This window comes from Camelus dromedarius, chromosome 9, assembly GCF_036321535.1.
Source record: "Camelus dromedarius isolate mCamDro1 chromosome 9, mCamDro1.pat, whole genome shotgun sequence".
NCBI lineage: Eukaryota > Metazoa > Chordata > Mammalia > Artiodactyla > Camelidae > Camelus > Camelus dromedarius.
Genome location: NC_087444.1, coordinates 44,088,558 through 44,114,045, shown reverse-complemented (window position 1 = coordinate 44,114,045; position 25,488 = coordinate 44,088,558). Strand labels below are relative to the sequence as shown.

The following is a 25,488-nucleotide window of genomic DNA, read 5'->3' as shown; positions in this document are numbered from 1 at the left end:
AACATTGCTTCCATTTATATCAGAGAATGTTTCGCCAATGTTCTCTTCTAGAATGTTTATGGTATCTTATCATATTTAAGTCTTTAAGCTGTTTTGAGTTTATTTTTGTGTATGGTGTGAGGGAGTGTTCTAATTTCATTGATTTGCATGTGGCTGTCCAGCTTTCCCAACACCATTCACTGAAGAGACTGTCTTCTCCACTGTGTATTCTTGCCTCCTTTATTGAAAAGTAATTGACCATAGCTGTGTGGGTTTATTTCTGGGCTCTCTATTCTGTTCCATTGATTGATATGTCTGTTTTTGTGCCAATACCATGCTATTTTGATTACTGTGGCTCTGTAGTGTTATCTGAAGTCCAGCTTCATTCCTTTCTTCACTATTGCTTTGGCAGTTCTGGGTCTTTTGTGATTCCATATAAATTTTAGCATTATTTGTTGTAGTTCTATGAAAAACGTCCCGGGTAATTTGATAGGGATCCCATTATAACTGTAGATTGCTTTGGATAATATGGCCATTTTAACAGTATTAATTTTTCCAAACAGAGAGCATGAGGTATCTTTCCATTTCTCAAAGGGAAAGTTTTTGACAGTATATCTGTTATAGAGTTTTTTTAAAAAAATACCCTTTATCAGATTTGTTGTAGGGTTTTTAAAAAATATACCCTTTATCATATTTAGGAAGTTCCTTTATATTTGCTAAGGTTTTTTAAAAAATCATAAATAGATACTGAATTTTGTCAAAGATCTCTTTTGCATATATTGTGATGATCCTTACGATTTTCATCTTTGATTTGTTAATGTTGTGAATTACATTAATTTTTCTTCTAATGTTAAATCTGCCTTGTACTGGTTAAACTTAACTTGATCACAGCAGTATCCTTTTATATGTTCCTGGATTTAGTTTGCTCACTTTGTTTAGAATTTTTGTCTCTGTGTTGTTCAAAGAGAGTCATAATTTTTATTTCTCATACTGCCTTGTTGGGTTCTGATGTCAAGATTATGCTAGCTTCATAAAATGAGTCTTCATTAAGAGGTTGGGCCAACTTAAAATTATAATTTCATCCCAGAATTTTCTGTGGTATTTGCCAGTGAAGTTCTCTGATCTTGGGTTTTCACTATGGGAAGATCTTTGACTATAGATGGAAGTTATTTAGTATATAGGACTATTTAGGATTTCTGTTTCTGTTAAGAATGTCTTACTTCAGATTAAGTAAGCAAGATTTCCCTAGAACTTTTATAATATTTAATTATATTTGATTAATAGTTAAATTTATGGGCATAAAATTGTTCATAATATTCTGTTTAATATGATTACTGTTATAGCATAAATGATGTGTCTCTTTTCCAACCTGACACAGGTTTTTGGGCCTTTTTTTCTTTGACTTTTATCAGTTCTCCAGAGGTTTGTCAATTTTGTTGGTCTTTCAAAGAGCCAATTTTGATTTTTGTTGATTTTCTTAGTTGTATGTTTGCTTACTAATTTACTAACTGGTGCTTTTATCTTTATTATTTTTCTGCCTTCTACTTTTTCAGGTTTAATTTATTGTTCTTTTTCTAACTCCTTGAGGTAGATGCTTACTTAACTAATTTTAAGCCTTTAGTTTTTCTAATATATGCTATGTATTTCCTTATAAGTATTACTTCAGAAAAATTTCCTAACAGGTTTTGAATATATGATGTTTTTATTATTATTCAATTAGAAATATTTTAATTTTTAATTGTGATTTCTTCTTTGACCTGTATGTTGTAAAGGAGTATGTCTTTAAATTTTCTAAATATGTGGGGATTGCCTAGTTATATATTTTATATTGATTTCCAACTTAATTACATTGTGGTCAGAGATACACTATCTGAATGATTTAAATCCCTTGAGATTTATTGAGATTTGCTTTATGGCCCAGCATATGAGCCATATTTAGAAATGTTCTAGATGTGTTTGAAATGGGTGTTTTACTTTTGTTGTGTACAGTGTTCTATTTATGTTTATTAAGTCTAGTTTATTAACTGAGTTCTTCAAATCTTATATATCTTCATCTTCTTTACTGAATTGAAAAAGATACTTTAGAATCTACTGTGGCTGTTGATCTATTTTTCCATGTAGTTCTGTTAAATTCTGCTGTATGTATTTTGAGCTTATGTTATTAGGGATGTACAGATTTAATATTATTCTGTCCTCCTGATGGAATTAATGTCATTATTATCTTTACCTCTGGTAATGTGTTTTGCCTTAAAGTCTACTTTGTCTTTTAAAATATAGCTACATTAGCTTTCTTTTTAGTAGTATTTCTGTTTTATTACTTTACACTTTTCTCTATTTTTATGTTTCAGATGTGTTTGTTCATTTTTAAACAACATAATTTCTCTCTATACAGTCTGAAGTTTTTGCCTTTTAACTAGAGCATTTAGTCCACTTATAATTAATGCATATGTACAGGTAAGTGTAAATGTAATGTGTACCTACTGTAAATATTTGGAATTAAATCTGCCATCTTATTTTGTGCTCCTTATCTTACTCATTGTATTTTTTTCTTTTCTTTCTGGCCTTTAAAGAGTTGTTTGCCTGTATTTAATCCATATCCTTTATTTCCTTAACAAGTTTGGAATGATATATTCTGTTTCTGTTCCTTTAGTGCAGAGGCTGGCATCTTTTTTCTGTAAAAAGCCAAATGATAAATATTCCAGGCTTTGCATGCCACAGACAGTCTGTCACACATTCTTCTTTGTTTGGATCTTTATAACCCTTTTAAAGTATTTCGAGACCATTTTTAGCTTGCAGGCTGTACAAAAACAGGTTGTAAGCTTGTTTGAGCCATGTGTCAGTGTCCTGACCCTTGCTTTAATGTTAACCCTAAAAATGATAACTTGCTCACTTAATTTATCAAAGGCTAAAATTAATCAAAACCTTTACCCTTCCCTGAACATCACATTGATATTATAACATTTTGATTCTATCTACTTCCCACTCCCAATTTATATGTTATATTGGACAATATTTTCATTTTATTTTAAATTGCACAAGACTTTATAATTACTGTTCTATACAGTAAATGTTTTATACATTTGTCCATATTTTTACTACTTTCTCTACTCTTTACTCTTTTTTTGTATCTCCAACCTTCCATCTAGATATAATTTTCCTTCTGCCTCAAGTACGTGTTTTAGAATTTTCTTTAGTGGGGGTTTGCTGGTGATGAACTCAGTTTTCGCTTGAAAGAAAGTGTCTTTATTTTGCTTTCATTCTCCATCATCTTCAACCTGTTAGCTTAGAAAGAGCCCTAAGGGGTCTTCAAAAGCTTGGACTTGCATATGATCCAGCTAAGTATAGAGTCTAGGTTGGCAGGTATTTTGCTTCATCACATTAGGGATTTCATTCTACTTTTCTATGGTTTCCATTGTTGCTGTTGAGAATGATCTGTAAGTCTAATTGCCACTCCTTCGAAAATAAATGGTCTTTTCTATCTGGCTGGTTTTAATATTTTCTCATTGCTTTTTCTGTTTCTGTTAAATATCAGTTTCTTTGTTCTGTTTGAGATTTTTCTGGGCCACTGGTATTTGTGGCCACTTGTGTCTTGCATCAATTCTGGAAAATACTCAAAATATTCAGTCACTATCTCTTTAAATATTTCCTTTGACCTATTTATTCTCTTTCCTTGAGATTCTGATTAAATATATGTTAGATGTTCCCCTCATTATATCCTCCATGGTTCCCTCTTACCATTCTTTTCTTTTTTTCTTTTTTTCTTTTTTTTTTGTCTGTATGGAGTACATTCTAGATAATTTCTTCTGATTTATCTTCAAGTTTCTAGAAATTTCCTTTGGCTCTTTAAAAAAATGCCATGTCACTTTCTGTAGTTTACTATTCTCTGAAGTTATTTTCAGCTTGTTCATTTTTTTAGAACATAGTAAGGGTAATTACTTTATCCTCTTTGTCTGATAATTACAGTATCTTCAGTAATCATGGCTCTACTTCTGTTGGTTCTGACTTATAGTCCCTCTTGTCTTTATGTATTTTGTCATTTTTGACCTGGTTACGGTTACTGGCTTTGAAAAATTATTTGTGGGGCTTTCCCCAAGGTCTGGAATGGACGTGGCCCCCTCCAGCCTTGTATTTGTTTCTTATATAGGCAGTTGGGACACTTACAGGTAGAAAAATTTCAGACCAGGTTCACAGCTTGAGGTTCCTTGTCTCCCCCAGGCTACTGTGCCTGGGGTGGCAAAGCGCATGCGGGTCAGTCTGTGGCTACCAGTTCTCAGACGGGCTTCTTCCCCTGCCCCTTCTCTTCTGCTCCTCTCAGTCCCAAATTGCTTTCTGGAGGCAAGAGGAGGGACAGGCTTTAGTTCTGGCTTACCCTTTTCCTGAGGAAGGGGTCCTAACCTACATGGGGAGGGTCTGCTTTAAGACTCCCCTCCCTTGACCAACCCTTGGCCTTAACTTCTGTCCTGCTTCCTCTGAAAGCCCCCAGACTTAAGGCCAAGTGGATGGCATCTGCCAATACCCTTCATACAGAAGTGACTTTGGTGGTTCTGTTATTTTGCTTACCTCTCTGGGGTTATATTTTCTCTTCAAATTCAGCCTGCTGATTTCTCACAATCCTTTTAGCACTGTAATTAAAAAAAAGTTACTCAGGATTTTAAACTGTGTTCAAGGGGAAGAGAAAGTGTGGCATCACTGGAAACAAATATCTTAAGGTCAGTTTTAGTTCCACTGACTTTGAGGGTCTGAGGGGACTTTTTGTGTTGGGTTGCATAGAAGAAAATGTTCTCTTCGCAATGGCAGTCTCTACATACATCCAGCCTACATTTTGTCACCTCTTCAGTGTACTATTGCCAGGAGGCTGTGTCCTCTGAGGTGGTGTGAGCAGAAGTGAGTTAGATACGGCCAGCAGGACTCAGGGAAAGATCAGATGCCTTCCCTTCCTTGGGGAGGTAGGAGGGTGGAGCCCAGCTCCCCGCCTACTGGCATATCTCCAAGTGACCTCACCTATGTCCACCTGTCCCCAGACTGCTGCCCTAAGGACCTCCTGCCTCCTCCTCCATGGATGGGCACAGGGCCGTGGGCTGATGAAAGCATTGGCTGGTTGGAAATCCCAGCTCCTTCACGTTTGAGCTGTGTAACCATGGGAAGTTATCTACCATCTCCAGGCCTTAGTTTCCAGGTCTGCAATATGGGATAATCATAATAGTAACTAGCTTATAGAGTTGATAGGAGAATAAACTAGTTACTAATTGTAATGCTCTTAAGAGAGCACCTGGAACATAAAATCTTTTTAAAAATTGTATGATTAAAAACTGTTTCATGCACTTCTCCACGTAAACTGAAAAGAAGAGACATGATACTAGTGCTGCCTTTGCTCTTTTAATCTCATGCAACCCTTCATTTTAGAGATGAGAAACTGAGACCCAGAGAGGGCAGAGACTCCACCAAAGCCACCCAATAGGCCACTGACTGGCTCCCTGACCTGGAAGGGGGCACTCCAGGGTTCTAGTACCAACTCTGCCACCACTGACCACCTGTGTGACTGTGGCCTGGTCTCTTCCCTCTCTGAGCCTTGCTTTCCCTGTTGGTGAACCAAGGGGAAAGGCCAGTCATCCCTCTGCCTGCCTTCGGCTCCATCTCACTGGCAAGGGGTGTTCTGACCAGGCCTCAAGGTTTGTGGGGTTTGGGGATCCTAGTTGCTGAGGTGACTCAAGGAGCCGATAGGGCAGGGCTGGGAGGATGTTGGGTGGATGATCAGTTAAAGCTGCCTTCCAGGAACCCGTCAGCTGAGAACATGCAGCCTCAAACCAGCTGCCTTAAGAAGGTGTTACCCCACAGCAGGCTTCGGTGAGTAGCTTCTCGCGAGGGGGAGGGGTGAGAACTCACTGTAGCCCCCTGGCTGGGCAGCCCAGGCTGGCGTGTCAAGCCCTGCTCAAACTGTATTCCCTGAGCTGAGGTAGGACACCCAGGCTGTGGCTTCTGACTCTGTGCCTCAGGCCAGTCCCTGCCCCTCTCTGGGCCTCAGTCCCACATCAGTGAAATGGGACCAGGAACAGCGTACATAAGTCTCAAGGGCCCAACATGGCCTGCCCATCAGGACATGTGTCTGCCCCTCCTGGTGTGTGGTCCTGATCTCCGCCTGCCCCCACCACAGGGGAAAGGCAGCACTGAGTGTGGGCACAGGGAGCACTGCCCTGACACCTCATTGTCTGCCCTCTGTTAGCCTCAGTGCTCCTCACCTGTGCATGGCCAGAGCAGCAGCGCCCAACATGGCAGGCCAGGGCTGGAAGAATTACCTGAGATAATCCCCCCAGGGCCTGGCACAGCTCAGTGCAAAAAGTAATTCCCACTCACCAAGGCCCCCTCTGGCCAGGCCTCAGGGGCTGGAGTCAGGCCCCAAGCCTCTATATCCAGAGACCTCGGGATAGGCCAGAGCAGGTGCCTCAGCAACCCCTCCTGTGGCCTGGGACCCCATACACCCCAATCCTGTCCTGCCTCCAGACCAATCCCCGAATTAATTACCATTTAGTTAGGGCCACCAGCTGCAGGCAATTAATTGCACCCATCAGCCAAACAGGAAGAACTTTAACGAGCAATTCATTAATGAAGCTGGTGACTGCCAGAGCCGCTTCTTTCAGGAGGGACTGATTTCATTAGCTACTTCATCACTTAGGCAAAGGCTGATATCTGTGGTTTGCATCCTCAAAGATCTTAGAGAAGATAAAACATAAGTGATTCTCATTTGCAGAGAGCCAACTCTGTGCCAAGAGGTGCGTGTGCTTTGCAAACCTCATCAGCTCAGTCCTTAAAGTGAGGTACTATTGTTGTGACCATTTTACAGGTGGGGAAATTGAGGCTTAGAAAGGCTATTCTCTTCCCCAAGAACACATGACTAAGTACAAATGGATCCTGGTCTCTCTGACTCCAAAAGTATTTTCTTCTTTAGTGACCCTTCAAGTACATGTTTCCTTTTGTGGTTGGAAGGTCCCAGAACCTGAGAGCTGAGAAACTGGTACCTGACTTCCTCACAGGTTTACAGGCAAGGGTGTGTGGACTCAGGTCTGTTCCTAAAACAGCTCCACTGCTTTAGTGAAAAAAAGGCCTCCGGTCCTTAGATCTGCTGAGGCTGCTTGTCCCCTGCAGCTACGCTTCTGGCCCTCAAGTCACAGCCTCCACCCTCAAGTTCCAGATTCTTTCTCTGCTGCTCACTTACCTCTTCTGTGTCGGCAGCTCTCTCCATAAGAGGCAATATGAATGTGATTTTAGGTGGCACAGGGAGATTAATTTTTAATTTTATTCTTACGAATAGCTTTTCATTAAGTATGGCATAGGATCCTGGTCATTTAACAAAGGAATATTGTGTTTTCTTTTAAAAGCAATGATTTGAATTAAATTTAAGAAGAGCCATAGTGGGGTGGGTACAGCCCAGTGGTAGAGCGCATGCTTAGCATGCATGAGGTTCTGGGTTCAATCCCCAATACCTCCATCAAAAAATGTTTTTAAAAAGATCCATAGTTCTAAAAGAAAATATTAAGTGAATGTTTGGCAGATTTGATTTCTAGACTTGGAGGGAAAAACGACAAACTTGCCTGCCTGAAGTTGAGGAGACCTGGCCTGGGTTCCCCTGTCACCCCCTTGACCCCCTACCCTCCTTAACCAAACAAGTCCAAGGAGGTGTTTGTCAGTCTCAAGAGAGTAGTCCTTTCCCAGAGGGGAAGTTGGTCTTCCTCCACAGCCAACAGGCTCCTGCTGCAGCTGGGTTATTTATATCTCTAAAAATGTTATCAATGTACTACATGCACACAGTTTAGAATCATAGTTGCCTGCGGTGGGAGTGGAGAGGAAGTTGACTGCAAAGGGGCATGAAGGAACTTTCTGGAAAGACGAAAAGGCTCTATATCTTGATTGGGGTGTTTGCTATATGAGCATGCACATTTGTCAAGCCATCAACTTGTACACTTAAAATGTGGAAATTTTATTGCAGGTAGATAAAGCCAATTTGAAAACAATATAAAAACCAAAGTCACAAATATGCATTTATGTCAGGGGCCACTCATATTCACTGCCAGTTCTAACTTCTGAGACCTGTGCTTTGCTGCATGATAGTGTATGCTGGTGTCACTTAGCTGTCACTTCAGTTACTTCCAAAGTCAACATTTTATAGAGTTCTGTCATGTGCCAGTCTCAACAAGGGTGCTTAAAATGTCAGAGTTACATTTGGCAGAGGGACATCATGAGTCAGCCAGGAAAGGATGGATTAATCAATAAGTATTGTTTGGGACAATTGGTTCTTCATTTAGAAGGAAATAAAATTAGATTCCTACCTCATGCCATATATACACTTATAAGCACTCCAGATGGATTAAAGATGGATGGATTAAATGTTAAAGAAAAACTATAGAAGTATTAAAATAAAATATAGAAGAATATTTTAAATAAATTCCAACCAGAAAAAGCTAAGACACAAAGGCCGAAATTCATAAAGATGTTTGACAAAAAATAATGTGAAACTTTTTATGACTAAAGACATAGAGAATTTAGCTAAAAGGTATGCAGTAGATCACTGGAAAATGTTGGCTCATATGTAATAAAGAATTAAGTTTTTTCTGTTTTTTTTCTGTTTTTTTTTTTAATTGAAGTACAGGCAATTACAACATGTCAATCTCTGGTGTACAGCGCAATGTTCTAGTCATGCATATACATTCAAAGAATTAAGATTTTTAATATGAAAAGAGGTCCTACAAACCTGTCAGAAAAATAAATCAGGGACAAAAAGCCCAATTGAAAATGGGTAAGGGATGTACACATTTGTTTCACACAAGAAGAAAACAAAGTGGAAAGTAAAATATGAAAAGGTATTTGATCTCCTTCACAATTATAGATAGGTACATGAAAATAATGACATTAGCCCTCTCCAGATCAGCAAAAGTTAAGAAACATTGGTGTGAGTATGGGAAAAATCGGCACTTCCGCACAGTATTGGTGGGAATCTAAATGGGTACTATTTAAGGAGGGCAATTTAGTAGTATCTATAAAAGTTTTTTTTCTTTAATTTTTTTGTGGGGAGGTAATTAGGCTTATTTTAATTTATTTTTTAACGGAGGTACTGGGGATTGAACCCAGGACCTCATGCATACTCTACTACTGAGCTATAAAAGTTTATAGAAGTTTTAACTGCACAAACTCTGACTCAGCAGTTCCTCTCTTAGGAATCTATTCTTCAGAAATAGCCACACATGTGCCCCAAAATATATGTTCATTGCTGCAAAGCATATTGTACTAAAAATTGGAAACTGCCTAAATTTCCTTCAGTAGGAAGTTATGGATAAATCAGTTCTACATTCTGTGCAATGGAATTCTTGCCTCAATTAGAAAGAATGAAATAGGACTCTACGTACTGATCTGGAATGATATCCATTATATCTTGGCAAGAAAAAAGAAAGCAAGTTACAAAAAACTATGTATAGCATAATGATCTTATTTTTTTAAACCAATTGCATATATGAGTTATAGATCCATAATAATAATGTCTCACAGTTATATATGCCAGCAGCATGGAATGTAGATGAGGAAATTGAGGCACAGAATGGTTAAGTAACTTGCCCAAGGTGGCACGCTAGTCAAGTTGCAGAGCACGGATTTGAACCCCAGCAGCCTGACTCTACATCTTGAGCACTTGAACTGATTTTGGCCTTATCAGCCCCAAATACTTCTGTTAAGAGTGGTGACCTCTCAAAACAACATTGGAGAGGCTGAGTCACTTTTTAATAAATACTTTTAAGAAATAGATATTAAAAAACATGAACTGGTAATAAAGGACTTACTTATCAAAAGGCCCAGTTTCCTGAAAACCCCTTCCTCAGAGCCAACCACTTAACAGTTTTAATTCATGTGTGGTTACCTCTATGGCAATAAATAACATGCTTTTACTGCTATTTCTTGATTTATTAACCTTCACATTATTTATTGACTTCAGCAAGCACTGGAAAGAAGAAACAGCTTATCTTTTTTTTTTTTTCTCTTCCTGTTGTGGTGCTGTTTGCTGCTCTAACTCTAGGCTGGACCCTGGGCTGGGCACTTTATTTACCGTATTGTTGCTAAGAAAAGGCCCACTGCAGCTCAGTCGAAAGGGACTTGCCCAAGGTCACTGCAAGTCAGTGATGGAAGGGGGACAGGACCCCTGGTCTGCATGTCTCCAGGGCTGGGCTGTTTCTGTGATGTCTTGTGGCCCACCCCATGGGTGACTGTGCTGCATTCTTGGCCTGTAGCGGCCCCTCTCACTCTGGCAGAAGCTCAACAGGGCTGGGGTGGGGTGGGCCTGGCTGAGTGCCTGCTGGAGGCTGACCCTGCGGCTCCTGCTGCTCAGAGGCGTGTTTGTGGAGCAGCAGGTGCAGCCTCTGAGTGTTTGGCCAGCCAGGGTTTCATTGTCTACTGCTGACGGGCCCAGACTTTGACCCTCTGGGGCCTCTTCCTTCCGGATCATTGCCTCCAGGTACCCTACACCTCCAGGGGAGAGGCTGAGCCAGTGACTGAGGCAGGTGGAGAAATGGGAGCCTGACACCTGACCCTCGGGAAGAAAACACCACCCTCCCCCTTCCCTGACACTAGAGTTGAGTCACTTGGTGGGAGAGGCGTAAAAAAAATTACTAATGCTGGGTACCATCCAAAACCAGTTAACTCAGAAACTGCGGCGGGAGGCCTTGGGTCTGGATGCAGAGGTGCCCAGAGAGGGCAGTGATTTGCTAGAGGTCACACAGCTGCCATGGGATGAGTACCCAGGAGTCCAGACGTGGAGGCCTCTTCAGCCTGGAGAGAAGCAGTCTGAGTGGGGAAAACAAGGAAATGCAGGGCTGGGGCAGAGCGGGAGGTGGCCGCCCAGCCCAGGGAAAAGGCAGGTGAAAGAGGCGGCAGAGCTGTGGTCAGGTCTGTGTGTTGTGGGGTGGTTTTCCTTGCAGAACCTGACAAAGATGGTGGGGGAAGGGCAGGGACAGCCACCAAGGGGGTCACATGGACTGTGTTCCAGCTGAGCTGGACCCCGGGTTACTTCATCCTCAGCAAGAGCAGTGTGGGGGTGGGTGGTAGAGGCTGCGCCCCTCTCAGGGATAAAGGTGGCTTCTCTATGTGGCAGGGCCCTGAGGGATGGCATGGAGGAGGCAGTGGGGATGTTGGGGGTGCAGGTAGGGGGATGGGGGAAATGTAGGCCCACAGTCCCAAACCTCAATGCCTCCTCCTCTTCCTGAATTGCAGGGCTTAGCACCCCCTATCCCATCCTCCAGGCAGCCCAGTGAACCCCTCGTTCTGACTCACAGCAGATGGGGCATCATGTGAGCAAACCCAGCAGCTGAGGGGACCAAGACCCCAGAGACCAGGCAGATGGCAGGTGGGGGCAGGGCAGGACTGGCACAGAGGGGCCTTTTAAATGGGGTGGGGGTGATCCTGGCTGGGCCTCAGCCTCTCCAAGCTTGTCCTCTGCCAGTCTGGTCCTCACGTCCCAGCAGGGGTTCCTTGAGGCCCCCTGGGAGCCCTGCAGATTCAGGGTCAGGCCAGGGCTGCTCTGGGGAGGAGCTTAGGACACACGCTTTCTGAGCCCTTGCGGGTGCCTGCCTGGACACAAGTGGGCTGAGACATCCCTACAGGCCCCTCAAGACTCAAACTCTCCCTGGTTTCCTGGTGGGTCAGCTGGGCTAGAACAGTCCTGAACCTTCCAGCCCTCAGCCTCTGCCAGGCCCCGGGCTTAGTGCTTTACATGCACCTTTATGCCTGCGAGGCATGAGCTCCTGATGTGCCCACTTTAGAGACAGAGGACACTGAGGCACTGGAGGCTTACACAGGAGTGACTGCTTATCGTGGGGGCTCCAGAGTCTGGGCTCTTATCCACGGTGCTCTCCTGCCCCCTCACTGGGGAGGGGGCCTCTTGGCCAGGCCAGATTCTGTGCTGGGGACCAGAGGACATGTGGCCTTGTCTGGAACTCTATTCCTTCTACTGCCAAGCCCACACTCCTTTGGAGGGACAGGACCCTCCGAGATAGGAAGGCTGATTGCCTGGGGGAGAATCCTGGCCTTGTTCCTCTCTGGTTGTGTGAACTTGAGCATCTGCCTCATTTTCCTCATCTAGAAAAAGTGGATAAGATAGTATCTGCTGTGGGGCTACTGTGAGCCTTAAGGTGTTGCCATAGTAATGTGTTTACAACAGCACATGACCCATATAGATGTTAGCTTCTGTGATCTCCCTATTGGGCAGATAGATGCACTTGTGTAGCCACACTTAGCTGCAAGGGAAACTGGGAAATGATGTCTTTATTCTGGGAAGCTATGAACCCAGCTAAAAACATGAGGTTCTATTCCATTAGAAGGGGGCCAGTGGATATTGGGGAACACCAAAGGGTCTGACATGGAGTCCGGGGGTTGTCAGCTGGAGACCAATGGGCAGTGTCTGGCTCTATATAGGCTTTGACTCTCAAAGGGCTTTAAATCTATTTGAATTAAATCTTAACTGTTAACAATTTAGATTGTCATATAAAAATCAGATTTCTGACTCTTCTCAAAAAACTGAAGGATCAGGCCACACTGGGCCCAAATCCCTTCAAGTGACATTTGGCTGGTGCTGGGCAGCACTCCCCAAGATGGCCCGTACTCTCTAGTTCAACCCAGGCTTCTCCACTACCTATGGTCTTCCCCCCACCCCTGACTTCCCTCCTGTTCTCATGAGCTTGCCCTGTTTGGCCCTGGGCGGGGGGTGGGGGGGCGCTGTGGTTTGTAACTCCTGCTCCAGTTCAGCCATCAGCTTCCCCAGACAATGAGACTGAAGCACAGAGACAGGAAGGGACTTGACCAAGGTCACCTGGTGAGCCTGGACAGAGTTGAGAGCCCAGCTCCAGCCTACAAACTCAGCTTCAGCATGCTGCCTGCCATGCCAGTCACCTGGGCTTCAGCCAGGTGTCATGTGCCCAGGGAGAGGATGGCTCAGTCGTTAAGCCAGTGGGCACGGCAGCCTGGTAGGTCTGGCTACACATCTTGGCTTTGCTACTTTCCAGGGCAAGTAACATTCTGCTCTCTGAGCCTTGTGGTTTGTTTTGTTTTGACTTTGAGATGAGATAATAACAGAGTCTGCATCAGAGTCCCAGGCGGGTTAGAGTGAGGTGCAGGGTTATTGGCACCTTTTTGTACCCTAGGTACTGCTCCCTCTGCCCACCCTGCACAAGACATACTTCATACTAGGTTAGGAGTTCAGAGACAAATGAAAAAGCAGATTGGGAGAGCGTGGCTGCCCCTTCTGTGTACAGGAGCAGACCTTCCTACCTGTGGGGACATGGCAGTCCCAAGTTGCTGTCTGCAAGACAAGGTGAGGGCTGAGGGGAATGGAATCTGTGTCAGCTGTGGGGGTGGGGCTGAGTCGTGCCTGTGCTGGGCTTCCCCGGAAACAAAAGACACCCTCTCTGACTCAGGAGACTGCCTGCCTCCTCTTTCCTCAACTGGAGCTGCCTGCTCAGGTTTTAGCTCTGACATGGTTTGGGGTAACCTCAGCGAGGCCTCAGCTGCATCTCCTGTCAGCTGTTCTAATGGCAAGCTTTGGGGCCAGCCACCGCATCCGGGGAGCAGCCCCTCACTCCCCACCCCACAACCAGTGTAACATTTGGTTTCAGGCTCTATTTATATACATCCATGTCCGCAGATATGTATGCTTTTTGTTTTGCTTTGATTGTATTGTGCAAACAACTTTAGAGCAGCCATAATGGAAATAATTCTAAAATGGAAAAGAACACCCACAATCCTTCCAACTGACTTTGCTTCCTAACAGCATCGCTCAAGTGCTTGCAGCACGCCCAGCACGGTGCTTTCTGTGATTGATCTCACTGAAGCTACACAACCACCCAAGAGGGTAGGAACAGGTTACAGATGGGGACACTGAGGCACAGAGCTGCTGGGTCACCTCCCCAAGGTCACACAGCAAGTGTGTGGTAGAGCTGAAATTGAACCGGCTCCAGTGTCCCACACTTACTCGTAAGCTGGACCCAGAGACACAAATTTGCCACCACTGACTCTGCAGTTTCTGAGTGGTCCCTCGGTACCAGCCCTGTCTCAGAGCAGAGAAACAGGTCCCTGGGACGGGTGAAGATGCCACCTTTGTTTTCTTCTTATTTTCACTGAATTTAGTATTTATAAGCATTTTTTTTGTCATTACCATATGAATGAGTGGGGATGGCCAACTGTCCAGTTTGTCAGGGACTGAGGCATTTCCTGGGACCCAGAACTAAAACAGACAGTCCTGGGCAAATAGAGATGATTGGTCACCGCAGGGGTGCAGAGCTGGGCTGTGCTTTCTGAGCGATTTCCTGGTGCTGGGCATTTGGACTGTTCCCAGCTCTTGGAAGTTAGGGTTAGGCAGCCCTGTGAACCCAGCTTGTCATGGGAGCATCCTTTCCTCAGGAGCCCCTCCCTGGTCAGAAGCCCAGGTTCTCAGGTTCCTCAGAGAAGATGTTCAGGACTTAAACCCACTTTCCAGACCTGTCCGTCATCTGAGCCTATAGGTCAGCTGGGGTTTGGGACAGGGCTGAGGGGAGGCAAGAGCCATTGGTGTGTTGGAGCCTGTTTGTACTGGCTTGCAAGAGCTGGTTGTTGGTTGGTAAACACAGCCACTATTAGGAATTAAATAACATAAACTTAATTATATTAAAAATAGCAATAAATACTCAAAATAGACTACTGTCTAATTATGATGTCACATTTTGTTATTATCTATTGATATAGGTTGAATTGTGACCCACCAATCCATTCATACGTTGGAGTCCTAACCCTCAGTATTTCCATTTGTGACCTTATTTGGAGATGGGGATCTTTAGAGAGGGAATCAAGTTTATCTGAGATCATTTGGGTGGGCCCTAACCCAATATGACAGGTGTCCTTATAAAAGGGGGACACTTGGACACAGACACAGGGAGAATGTCATATAAAGATTAAGGCAAGAGATTAGAGTGATGCTTCTACAAACCAAGGAACACCAAAGACGGCCAGTAAACCACCAAAAACTAGGAGAGAGGCATGGAATAGATTCTCTGTCACAGCCCTCAGAAGGAACCAGCCCTGTTGACATGTTGATCTTAGACTTCCAGTTTCCAGAACTGTGAGACAATACATTTCAGTTGTTTAAGCTGCCCAGTTGGAGGTACTTTGTCACGCACGGGAGCACTAGCGCACGAATCATCTGTGCTCTTGTGGTTATTGACATCCACTGCTCTGGTACAGTAGACATGCTATAGAATGGTGAGCCACAGCACATCTTCTCTCCAATTCCACAGTCAATGCTTGTATCTTGAAATTGGCTGTGGCAGGAGTGTTTACACCATGGAGATCTGCAAATGCTACAAACTGGGCCTTGATTTATTTTTTTGCTGACTATCTAGATAGACTTAAGGAAGTGGTGGGGAAAATGTTAACAAGGCACATTCAATCAAGTGTGTCACATCTGTGGTCATCACATCATGAACAGCACAAAACAAAGGAAAACTCTTATCCCATTCAGCAATGTATTCAAAAGCAATTATCTGAGTCAGCAAGGATTCCAGTATTCAAGGACTATTATCCCATTTAGCAAAAAATCATTCATGTCATCGACGAACAAGTGAAGTTCCAACATGTCTTCATTGTTTCACTTTTGTCTTGTTGATGTAAATGAAAATATCAATATTTATGTCCGAACAATTTGTAGAGAGCCAGAAGTTACAACTTAGCTCTCGATACTAGTGTGATATGGGAGAGGCCTGTTCTGGACCCCAGGCTGCAGAGGGCTGATGGGTAGATAGACAGACAGACTGCCTTCCAGCTCTGTGGGAACGAACTACCCTGGGTGGACCAGAGTCAGTGTATCCCCCCTATAGGAAATGGGAGGCCGCCCCACTCTCTGCCTGGAGGAACTTCTGCAGGGTTCCTGCTTGGTGCCTAGTTACCTCTATTAGTAGCCTTGACCTGGTCAGGACAGAGCCTAATCCTTTAGCTACTCTTGTTGAAATGTAAATTGATACCCTCTGACTGGATAAAGAAGATGTATATTTATACAATGGAATACTATTCAGCCTTAAAAATGACAACATAATGCCATTTGCAGCAACATGGATGTTCCTAGAGAATGTCATTCTAAGTGAAGTAAGCCAGAAAGAGAAAGAAAAATACTGTATGAGATCGCTCATATGTGGAATCTAAAAAAAAAGAAAATAAATACAAAACAGAAACAGACTCATAGACATAGAATGCAAACTTGTGGTTGCCAAGGGGGAGAGGGGTGGGAAGGGATAGATTGGGAGTTCAAAATTTGTAGATACTGACAGGCATATGTAGAATAGATAAACAAAATTATACTGTATAGCATAGGGAAATATATACAAGATCTTGTGGTAGCTCACAGTGAAAAAAAATGTGACAGTAAATATATGTATATTCATGTATAACTGAAAAATTGTGCTCTACATTGGAATTTGACACAACACTGTAAAATGACTCTAATTCAATAAAACAATGTTAAAAAAAAAAGAAAAACTCTAATTTAAGTTGACCAATTAAAGTAATTCTGTACAACCCCCCCCACCCCCCCCCCAAAATTGATACCCTCTTCCCCTGCTTAAATCCACCAATAGTTTCCCACTGCTCTGGGACCAAGATTGCACCTCCCTCCTTGTCTTCACAACCCTGCTCTTTGCTCTCATTTCTCTTGCCCCTGTGCTCCAGCCACACTTACCAGCTGCCTGCTTCCCCAACACTCTGAGCTCATTCCCCACTCTGAGCCTTTGCACATTTTGTTCTTTCTGCCTGGTACTCTGTGCCTCAGGCCCAGTCTTTCCAAGGCCGACTCTTCCTCATCCATCAGGACCTTGTTACAAGAAGCCTTCCCTGATTACTTGACTAAAGCAGGTCCCTGTTGCATGCCATCTCTGCCTTTATGTTTTTTGGTTTGCTGCCTTCATTGCCTTTCCATTATATGTAATCATTTTTCTTCATACTTATTAAATTACTCTATTAATTATTTCATTGATTTTCTTTTATCCCTTACCCCATCAAGCTATAAACTCCATGAAAGCAGAGGTGGTGGCTGTCTCATGTCCACAGAGCCTAGCATAAGGCCTGGCACTTAGTGGGCACTTGGAAAATGTTTGTTGAATCAATGAATGAAATACTTTTACCAAGAAGTTGCATAGAGATACAAATCATGGTCCAACACAGATATGGGTTCAAATCCTGGCTCTGCCACTTATTGGTGATATGCTCTGGGGTAGGTCACCAAATCTCTTTGGGCCTCAGTCTTCTTGTCTGAAATAATAGCTCCCCTCTGTAGGGTTGTTGTGGGGATTAAATGAATCAATCCATGCAGAGTTTAAGGAAAGGGCCTGGCACAGAGAGGTGTCAAGAGAATTGGATGTTAGTATTCTTGTAGGTTAAGTGCTATAGGACTTTTGAGGTTTTGGGGCTTGGGACAGGCTGCCCCCAAATGTGCCACACTGGCATATTGATTATTTTGGACTAAAGGTGCTTGAGAAGCAGCTGATGCAGGAAGAAAGCTCTGACCCCTTTCCATCCGCCTGAAAGCAGGAAACAAATCTCTCATGTGAAAGGTGCCCTTCCTGCCTCTGGAGATGGAAGGACATCCTTATCGCCAGAGATAGGGAATTCAGGGTCCAGAGGCCTGGATGAACAAACCTTGTTAGTTCTTTAATTTATTACCCCAGGCCTAAACTCTGTTTAGATTTTTCATTAATTAAGCACCTACACCTAAGTTTCTTTGTCCTGTCAATTCCTCACAAATTTCTCTAAAAAGTTTAAAACTGCCTGCTTTTGCCACTTCTTAGGCCCCATTTCTCAGACCTCCCTGCACACAAATAAAAATTTGTTTCTTTTTCTCCATTAATCCATCTCGTGTTAGTTTTATTATTAGTCCAACCACAAGAACTCAAGAGGAGTGGAGGGGGAAATTTCCTCCTGCCTGGCAGAGGTTCGGAGGCTGACTTCCTGTGGGGAAGGATGAGAAAACTCCAAGAGGGCTTCTTGGAGGAAGGGCATTTGAAATTGGCCATAAGGGGGGCAGAGTGGAATTTGTCTGGGCAGAGATGGGGGTGGGGATATCAGGAGAGAGGATGGACGCCTGGTCTCAGTAAGAGACCCATGGGCAGGTCAGGGCTGTGCTGGGGCTGTGATGAGATGCCTTCCGTTCTTTGCCTAGAGCTAGGCCAGGCATGTGCTGCCCCATTCTAGGCCCACAGCTCCCGCCCCCACAGTCTTAACATCTGGTTTGTACCCATTTCCTGTGTTTGGTTGCTACCCAGTGAGTGCAGACTCGACGGAGACGTGGGGAGGCCTGGCAGAAAACGCCCCAGGAGGACGTGACTCAGTTGCCCCATCCTGACCCTGGTAGGACTCAGTCAACTTAACCTGGAGAGGCCCCCTGAGACTGCACAAGGACAGCTCCTGCGGTGTCACGGAATGCCAGGGTTGCAGCCTGATGCTGCTGACTCATGTGGGCTTGGGTGACTTGCTCTCTCTGGGTCACCCTCAGTCTCATCTGTAAAGTGGGGACAAAACCCGTCAGAGTGGCTAGGATGGTGAAATGAGCCTTTTGGTTGGCAAAGTGGTTTCAGAGTGGTTCCCTGCCCCAAGTCTCCTCATGTAATTTGAAAACACTGCAGGATTGGTTCTCATATCATTCCCATTTCACAGATGGGAACACTGAAGCTCAGAGAAGGGCCCTGATCTGCTCAGCACCACAGAGCTTGTGAGCGACAGACCCAGGACTGGAACCAGTTCTCCTGATCCTCAGACAGTGTAGATGGTGACTGGGTACAGATGGAACCTAGAGGGTATGTGACCAAGGATGCAGATGGTGGAGCATGAACTCCTCATGGGAAGCAGGATAATGCCCTTGGCTACCTCTCTACCCATCCCAGCACAGGGAGGGCCGTGGGCTTGTAAACCCACATCTGGCCATGGAGGTCACCTACTTCTAGATGTGACCAAAAAGGAGGAAGAGCCCAGTGCCTTTCAATACAGAGGCAACACTGAAGACAGGAAAGGGCCTTATAGAGTAAGTAACTTGAACTCCCCTCTGCATTTGGATGTGGCGAACATTGACTGAGCCCTGACCACGTGCCAGCCACTGTTGGAAGCACTTAGCATTTTCTCATTTAATTTTCATGACAACTTCATAGATTGATGCTGCCATCACCCCCATTTTGTAGATAAGCAAACCAAGGTGAAGGGAGGCAAATTGACTGGGAAGTGGAGCTGGGATGCCCTACCCAGTCTGCTCTGGAGCCCCATCCCCAGTCACAGCTCTGCTGCCTGCCCTGTTGGCATTTTATTTTTGAAAATGTAAGGAAGGTCTTGGCACCAAGGAATTACTCTGCAGTTATCAGTTTAGTGAACGCATATGTGAATTAGTAAAAAATGGCCCACATGAATAACCTGTAAGTAGAAAATGATTTTAGAGAACTCTGAGTCCTCCCCACAGATGTGACAAGTATCTTTTCTGTAACACTCCAGCTGAGCATGACCTTGGTTTCCCCTGGAGATGGGGAGCTCACTTCCTGACTTTGTGGATAGCACTAGCTCTCAGAAGGAGCTTGGAGACTGAGACTGAGGTCCTGCTAGAGCATGAGATGTCACAACTAGTGGCCCTTCATGCCCCTCCACACTTCCCCCTTACCCTGACAAGGAAGGGGTCTGTATTTCCTAAGGATCCCCACTGAGTGGGGGTGCAGGTGAGCAGAGGGAGAGTGAGGTTACCCAGGATCAGATAAAGGGCCCAGTTCTGGATCCGACTGCCTGGGTATGTCCTCAGATGTGTCACTTAACACTCGCCCCATCCCAACCCCGCCTTTATCTGTAAAACCCACATTAAAAAGTGGCTCCTACCTCACAGGGCATAGCAAGGAGTTGATGGGATAATCCACAGGTCCTAGATGGGGATCCTTGAGACCAACCTCCCAGCCCCACAAGTGCTCCTCAGACAGCTGCTCTGTCAGGGCACTTTCCAGACCCTATCCATTCTCCTATCTTTGCCTCTGGAAGGCAAGCAGGGCGAAGGCCTGTTTTCATTTCATAGATGGCCCAAGGCGCAGAGAGAGGTTAAGCAACGTCCTCCAAGTGCACCCAGCCCAGAGCTGCAACCCCAGCCGCTCCTGCTCACCTGACAGAGCTTGGTGATTACATCACAAGCCAGGGCCCTGAAGGCAGAGTAGTGGTGGGGAGGTTAGAGTGGGTGTCAGGAGTGGGGGAGTCACTGACGAGTATACAGGAAGTCACTGGGACTCCCCTGGTGTCCTTATTGGGACGGGTGGCATCTCTGGGGCCATGGGTATAGATCTCAGGGCCCTGGGGAAACTCTGGGGTTTTAGGGGTCAGGCTGTCTTTCTGAAGGCTGGTTTCTCTCCAACACCCCACCTCTCCTGGTATCCCTTTATCTGTGGCAAAGCATCTTGCTGAGCAGAGCAGGCTCGTATGCCCATGGTCAGAGCAGAGGTCTTATCGGCAGTTGGAAATTTCCCCAGGTGAAGAGAGGGAGGTAATCTGGGGCTGGGAACCCCAGTGAGGTCTGGGCTAGCCTCCAGGAATGGATCTGAGCTGTGGCCAACAGTTAGATCCTTCTGCAGGGGACTGGAGCTCTCCAACACTTCACCAGACCTGAATCCACCCTTGTTCCCATGTGTCCATCTGTCCATCCATCCTTCCTTCTTCTCCCTGGGCTCATCTCTACCTCGATTCCTTCATTCAGCCATGCTGGGCTGTTCCTTAAACACACCAAGCAGCCACCTACCACAGGGCCTTTGTGTGTGCTGTTCTTGCTACACAGAATGCTCTCCAGACATCATAAAGTCTACCTCCCTTATCACATTTAGACTGTGTCAAGTGTCAACCTTCTCAGAGAAAATCTAAGCCAACCCTCCCTCCTCCATCATTCTCTTTCCCCTCCCTTTGTTTTATTTTGCCCCATAGTTCTTACCACTGGATGTATTTCCTATTTATATACTTATTGATTTATTATGTGTCTCCTCCAGCTCTAAGAAGGCAGAGATTTTTGTGTTCTGTTCACTGCTGTGTCCCCAGTGCCTAGGTGAGTGCCTGGTACACAGTAGGCCCTAAATGCATGACTGAATCTGTCCACCTGTCTAGCCTTCCATCCATCCATCATCTATTTCTCATCCCTACTTTTTCTCCTTCACCCACTGGTCACCCAGAATTTTCCTACACCAGTCCCTCTGCTGGGACTTGTGTTTGGTGATCTGGCAGGACACACAGACAAGGAAAGAAATGATTCTGACACTGGGAGATGGGCCCCAGGTGAGGGGGACCCCAGAGGGCCATGGGAGACACAGTCCAATGAGGAAATGAGGGAAGGCTCCCAAGGCACATGTCTGTACACTCAGTGCCTCGCTTGGGGCTGGCCCACAGCGGCTCCTCACACAGACTTTGTCAAATGAATCAACAACTGTCTGGATGGCTTCTTGGAGGAGGTGGTAGCCCAGTTCTCAATATTGTGGATATTGGGGGTGGGAGTGGGAACCAGAGCCACCTGAGGGAGTGGATGCCTAGTGTGAGAACTCTGAAAGGCTCCCCCTGAGAACGGCTGGTTTCAGGTGAGGTCTGAAGTGTGGCCCAGGGGCCATGAAGGCAGGGTTGGGGGAGAGTGGTCCAGGAGGAGGCTGGGATGTTTGTGCCCCGAGCCTCCGTGGGGGCCTCGCAGGTGAAGCAGAGCCTGACTGGACCACTCTCCTCTGTACCCCCAGGATACCTGGGGCAGCGGCCCCTAATCCCTTCCTAGGAGGAAGCTCCTATCCCTGCCCCAACCCTTTGTCTGTGTCAGCTCCCCTTTTATGTCTTACAGGAGGCTGGATGTTCTGAGAGTGGGGACCATGTTCGCCCCATTCCCCTGCACCCCGACTTCGCCTTTTGCCTCCAGCCAGCTGCTGGCTCTTGGCTTGTTTTTATTACAAGCAGGTGAATCTGGACCCAGGCTTTAGGTGGGGCATGAGCTCAGAGAGGAGGCAGCGCTCACTCGCAGAATTGGTAATTATGCATGGGGTTCGGGGCAGCAACTCCCAACAGCCCTGGGGAGGGGGGCGCTGAGGCTCAGAGACATTCAGCGACTCCCCCAGCTCATCCAGGGTCCATGGGTGGGCCAGCCGCCCACTGTCCCTGTGTAGAGGTGCTGAAAGCCCATTAAGGGCTGAGGTGAGGTGGGGGGGACACTCAGCACCCAAGGGATCAGGTCAGCCCCTGCAGGGAAACTCAGGAATGAGAGAGGGAGGCGGCAGCACAGCCATGGGGCCAGCCGGAAATGGGGCAGGACAGGCAGGCGGAGCCACACCTGGGGCCTCCTGCCCAGACAAGCTCAGGCTGGGTGCCTGTGATCCCTGGAGGAGGTGAAAGGGGAGGAGGCAGCCTAGGCAGAGTCCAGCCAGGGGCCTGCCCAGACCTGAGGTAAGAATCTGCTGTTCGGGGTGGGGGACGGGGTGGGAAAGGTGGGAGAGTGTGGCTCCCAGCCTGGCCCACTTGACCTTGGCCGACCCCCAGGTCTAGTTCCTTGCCTGAAGGCATGTATGAGGCCTGGCCCTTGGCCTGCTCAGGGTTTTGGGCTGATCCAAATCAGGAGGCTCTGGCTATCCTGGGTTTACCCCCGGCCACTCTGAGTGTGGGCTGGCTGTGCTTATGTGGTGGCCATCTTGGCACAGGGAAGCCAGCAGGGTGTGAGGTGTGTTCCCTGTGCTCAGATGAAGAGACTGGAGGGCTGGGGGTCAAGGGGAGCCTGCAAACCTGGGTGTTTAGATGGGGAGGCAGGAGGCCTGCAGCCAGTGTCTCTGCTGGCTTCCTCTCCCGGTGCCTAGAGCCTGTTTCCAGGGATCCCATGGGAAACTGGTTTAGGAGCTGGTTGGCTCAGGTTGTTTAACTTTTGATGAGGATGAGGGCAGTCTCCCCAGGTGAGTGGGGACAGGGCCCAAGCCTGGGGGTATATGCCTGTCCCTCTGGCCAGGACAGGGTCCTTCCGCCTCTCCCCAGCCCCCCTACCCAGCAGTGCAGCCCTCCCCCCTGCCAACCCCTGGCTGCCAGAGGCAGGAGGTGAAAGTCAAACTGTTCCCCGAATGGTCGCTTGCCTGCCCTGGGCCAGGCCTCTGTGGTGAGACCCCGAAATGGTGGCCCAGGACACAGCAGGGTCAGGGAGCCATCGTGGAGGAAAGGGCCAGCCCTGCCAGTGCCTCTTGTGGGACCTCCGACCAGGCTTTCCTTCTCTGGGCTGTTTTGCGGTCTGCCTCGAGGGAGGTGGGCAGAAACAGAGGTTTGAGAACAAAGCAGGGAGCTGGAGTCTTCCAGCTTCACCTCCACCCACACACGCTTAGTCTCCTGGCCCTACACGGTAGCGACAGAGGCTGGGGGCTGGAGCTGGGAGGGGGCCTGGCATCTGGCCAGCTCTTTGCCGACCAACTCGGCTCCCTGGGGTGTGTGGGTGGTCAAATGGGCCCCTCATGTTCCCTCTGTTAATTAGGCCGCCCCTACTAATGAGTGTCTGTCATCCTCACCCCATTACACCTCCTGAGCCATCTGTGCCCTAGCACTTACGAGGAGGCCCCGGGGGGGGGGGGGGTCCCTGGGCAGAGGCACAGTTTGGAAAGCAGTGCTTCTGGGAAGCACTGGGGGCATCTCCTGGGGTGAGGCTGGTCTTTCCACAAAGTGCACCTGACCATTTTACCAAAAGAGAAGTGACGGCAGCCCTGGTTTCCAGGGAAGGACACTGAGGCACCCTCTTACGACTCCTCAGGTGGGTCTCCTGCAGCAACACCTTCGCATTGTTCTCTGTTGGGCTTCAGTAGGTGTGTGTATGGAGGCGGGGCGATGTGGCAGTGGGGTGCGTGGGGAGGTCAAGGTTGAGAGACTGGGCCCTGGGGAGCCTGTGGCAGTCAAGTGAGATGGCACATTGTCACCCCAAGACAAAGTGAATCCTGCTCTCTTTGCCCACTGCTGTGCCAATTTGTGGGTAGTCACTCAACCTCTCAGGGCCTCATTTGCCTCCCTTGGCATGGGAGTGACGATCCTCACCCTTGACCAGAGCCACCTGGCCCAAGTCTTGTGCATTGGAGCAGCTGACACCCAAACTTCACAGACCAGGGCTGGGGGCGCTGCTGACAGAAGGGGTACAACCATGGAGACATCAGCAGCAGCTGGGATGGCCTGTCTGGGCCCTCTTGTTCAGGAAGGGAGACTCCTATAGAGAAGGCAGAAGCCTCTTCTGTTCCCCGAAGGGGGGTAATTTGCATTGAAAGAGAGCCTGGGGTAGTGACAGCACCTGTTACTGCCCTACTCAGAGGCCCTGGCTACAGATGAGCCTGTGTGTCCCCGTTTTACACCTGCAGACACTGAGGCTCAGAAGCTCAGGTCTGGATAGTTTGATGCCAGGACCCATGCTGTGCTGTTTGGAAGACTTTGGGGGCAATGCTGGGAGGAGTCTAGGTGAGTTGAGGGGCAGTTTGAAGCCTCCCAATCACTGGGTCTTCCCCAGGCAAGGCTGCCTCTGATCAAATCACTCAGGGTTCTCCCGGATGTCACGTCGCCAGGAAGGGCTGCATTTCTGGCTTCCAAAGCTGAGTGGTGAGGCACCACCCAGCCTACCGGCTCCAATCCCTTGAGCTGCAAAGGGACGCCTGGTACTTACAGATGGCTAGGGTCTTACCTGAAGAAATTAGGCCTCTGGGTTTCCAGCCCTGCACCTGCTTCCCCACAGCAAGAGTGGCCCAGGCGGGCAACATGGCAGTGGGGTTGTGGAGAGGCCTTGTAGCTTGTCTGTGGTGGGCCTGCCTTTGCCCTGGGCTCAGAGGCTTCTGAAGGCTGGAAGGCAAGAATGTGGCCAGAATGACCTTCCGGGCCTGTTCTAGCTGGATCCAACCCTCCTGCCAAGTGTACTTGGGGGGCTGGGCTGAGATCAGACATTCTGTCATGCCTAAGGAGAGGGGGCGGCTGCCCTGTCTACCTCCTATCTCGGGTAGCTGGGCACCCAGGCATGTCTGCCTTCTGGGGAGGTCAGCAGGAATGGCCCTTGGAGGCCCAGCCAGCCTGAACTTTGTCTGAGGACCTCTGTTGTGTTCCTGGGTGGGAGCATGGTGACCGTGGAGGGTGGGGGATGTCTGTCTGCGTGCCTGCCTGTCTGGGGCAGGCCCAAGGACACTTCTTGTTGACATGTGGTAAAGATGCCACTGGAACTGGGAAGGGGGTATTGGGAGAGGAAGCAAGCCTTGAAGTCAGATCCTGTGTGACCTTGGGCTGGGCCCCCTCCCTCTCTGAGCCTCAGTCTATTCCTTCAGCAAATGGAGAAAGCAAATCTTCTATAGGACTGTGGGAGAAAATTCAAGTTGAGTACACAATAAGAGCTCAATAGTGGCACATATGCTCTGAGTCTGAAGCCTTCAGGGGGTCAGAGTGGAAAGAGGTCAGTGATGGAGATAGGTGTGGACACAGGAGCTGGGCTGGTATCCGGGGGTGTCTTTT

At 47.1% G+C, this 25,488-nt stretch overlaps 1 protein-coding gene and 1 long non-coding RNA gene across 3 annotated transcripts in view; one reads left to right on the top strand and one right to left on the bottom strand.

Moving 5' to 3' along the window:
• Positions 1-3,822: 3,822 nt before the first annotated feature.
• LOC135322036 (uncharacterized) lies at positions 3,823-24,826 on the bottom strand. The gene is made up of 3 exons (XR_010382292.1): positions 24,677-24,826; positions 4,540-4,601; positions 3,823-4,308 (listed from the first exon to the last, which is right to left on the bottom strand). It is a non-coding gene; the product is annotated as an uncharacterized LOC135322036 (long non-coding RNA).
• The window catches only part of ADGRG1 (adhesion G protein-coupled receptor G1), a 39,006-nt gene continuing 35,858 nt past the window's right edge, over positions 22,341-25,488 (top strand). Inside the window, exon 1 of one of the 2 annotated variants that reach the window (XM_010985725.3) lies at positions 22,341-22,434. The gene's annotated coding sequence lies outside the window, so the exon portion shown is untranslated. The remainder of the gene's footprint in view (positions 22,435-25,488) is intronic. The other variant, XM_064489127.1, reaches the window with a different exon arrangement.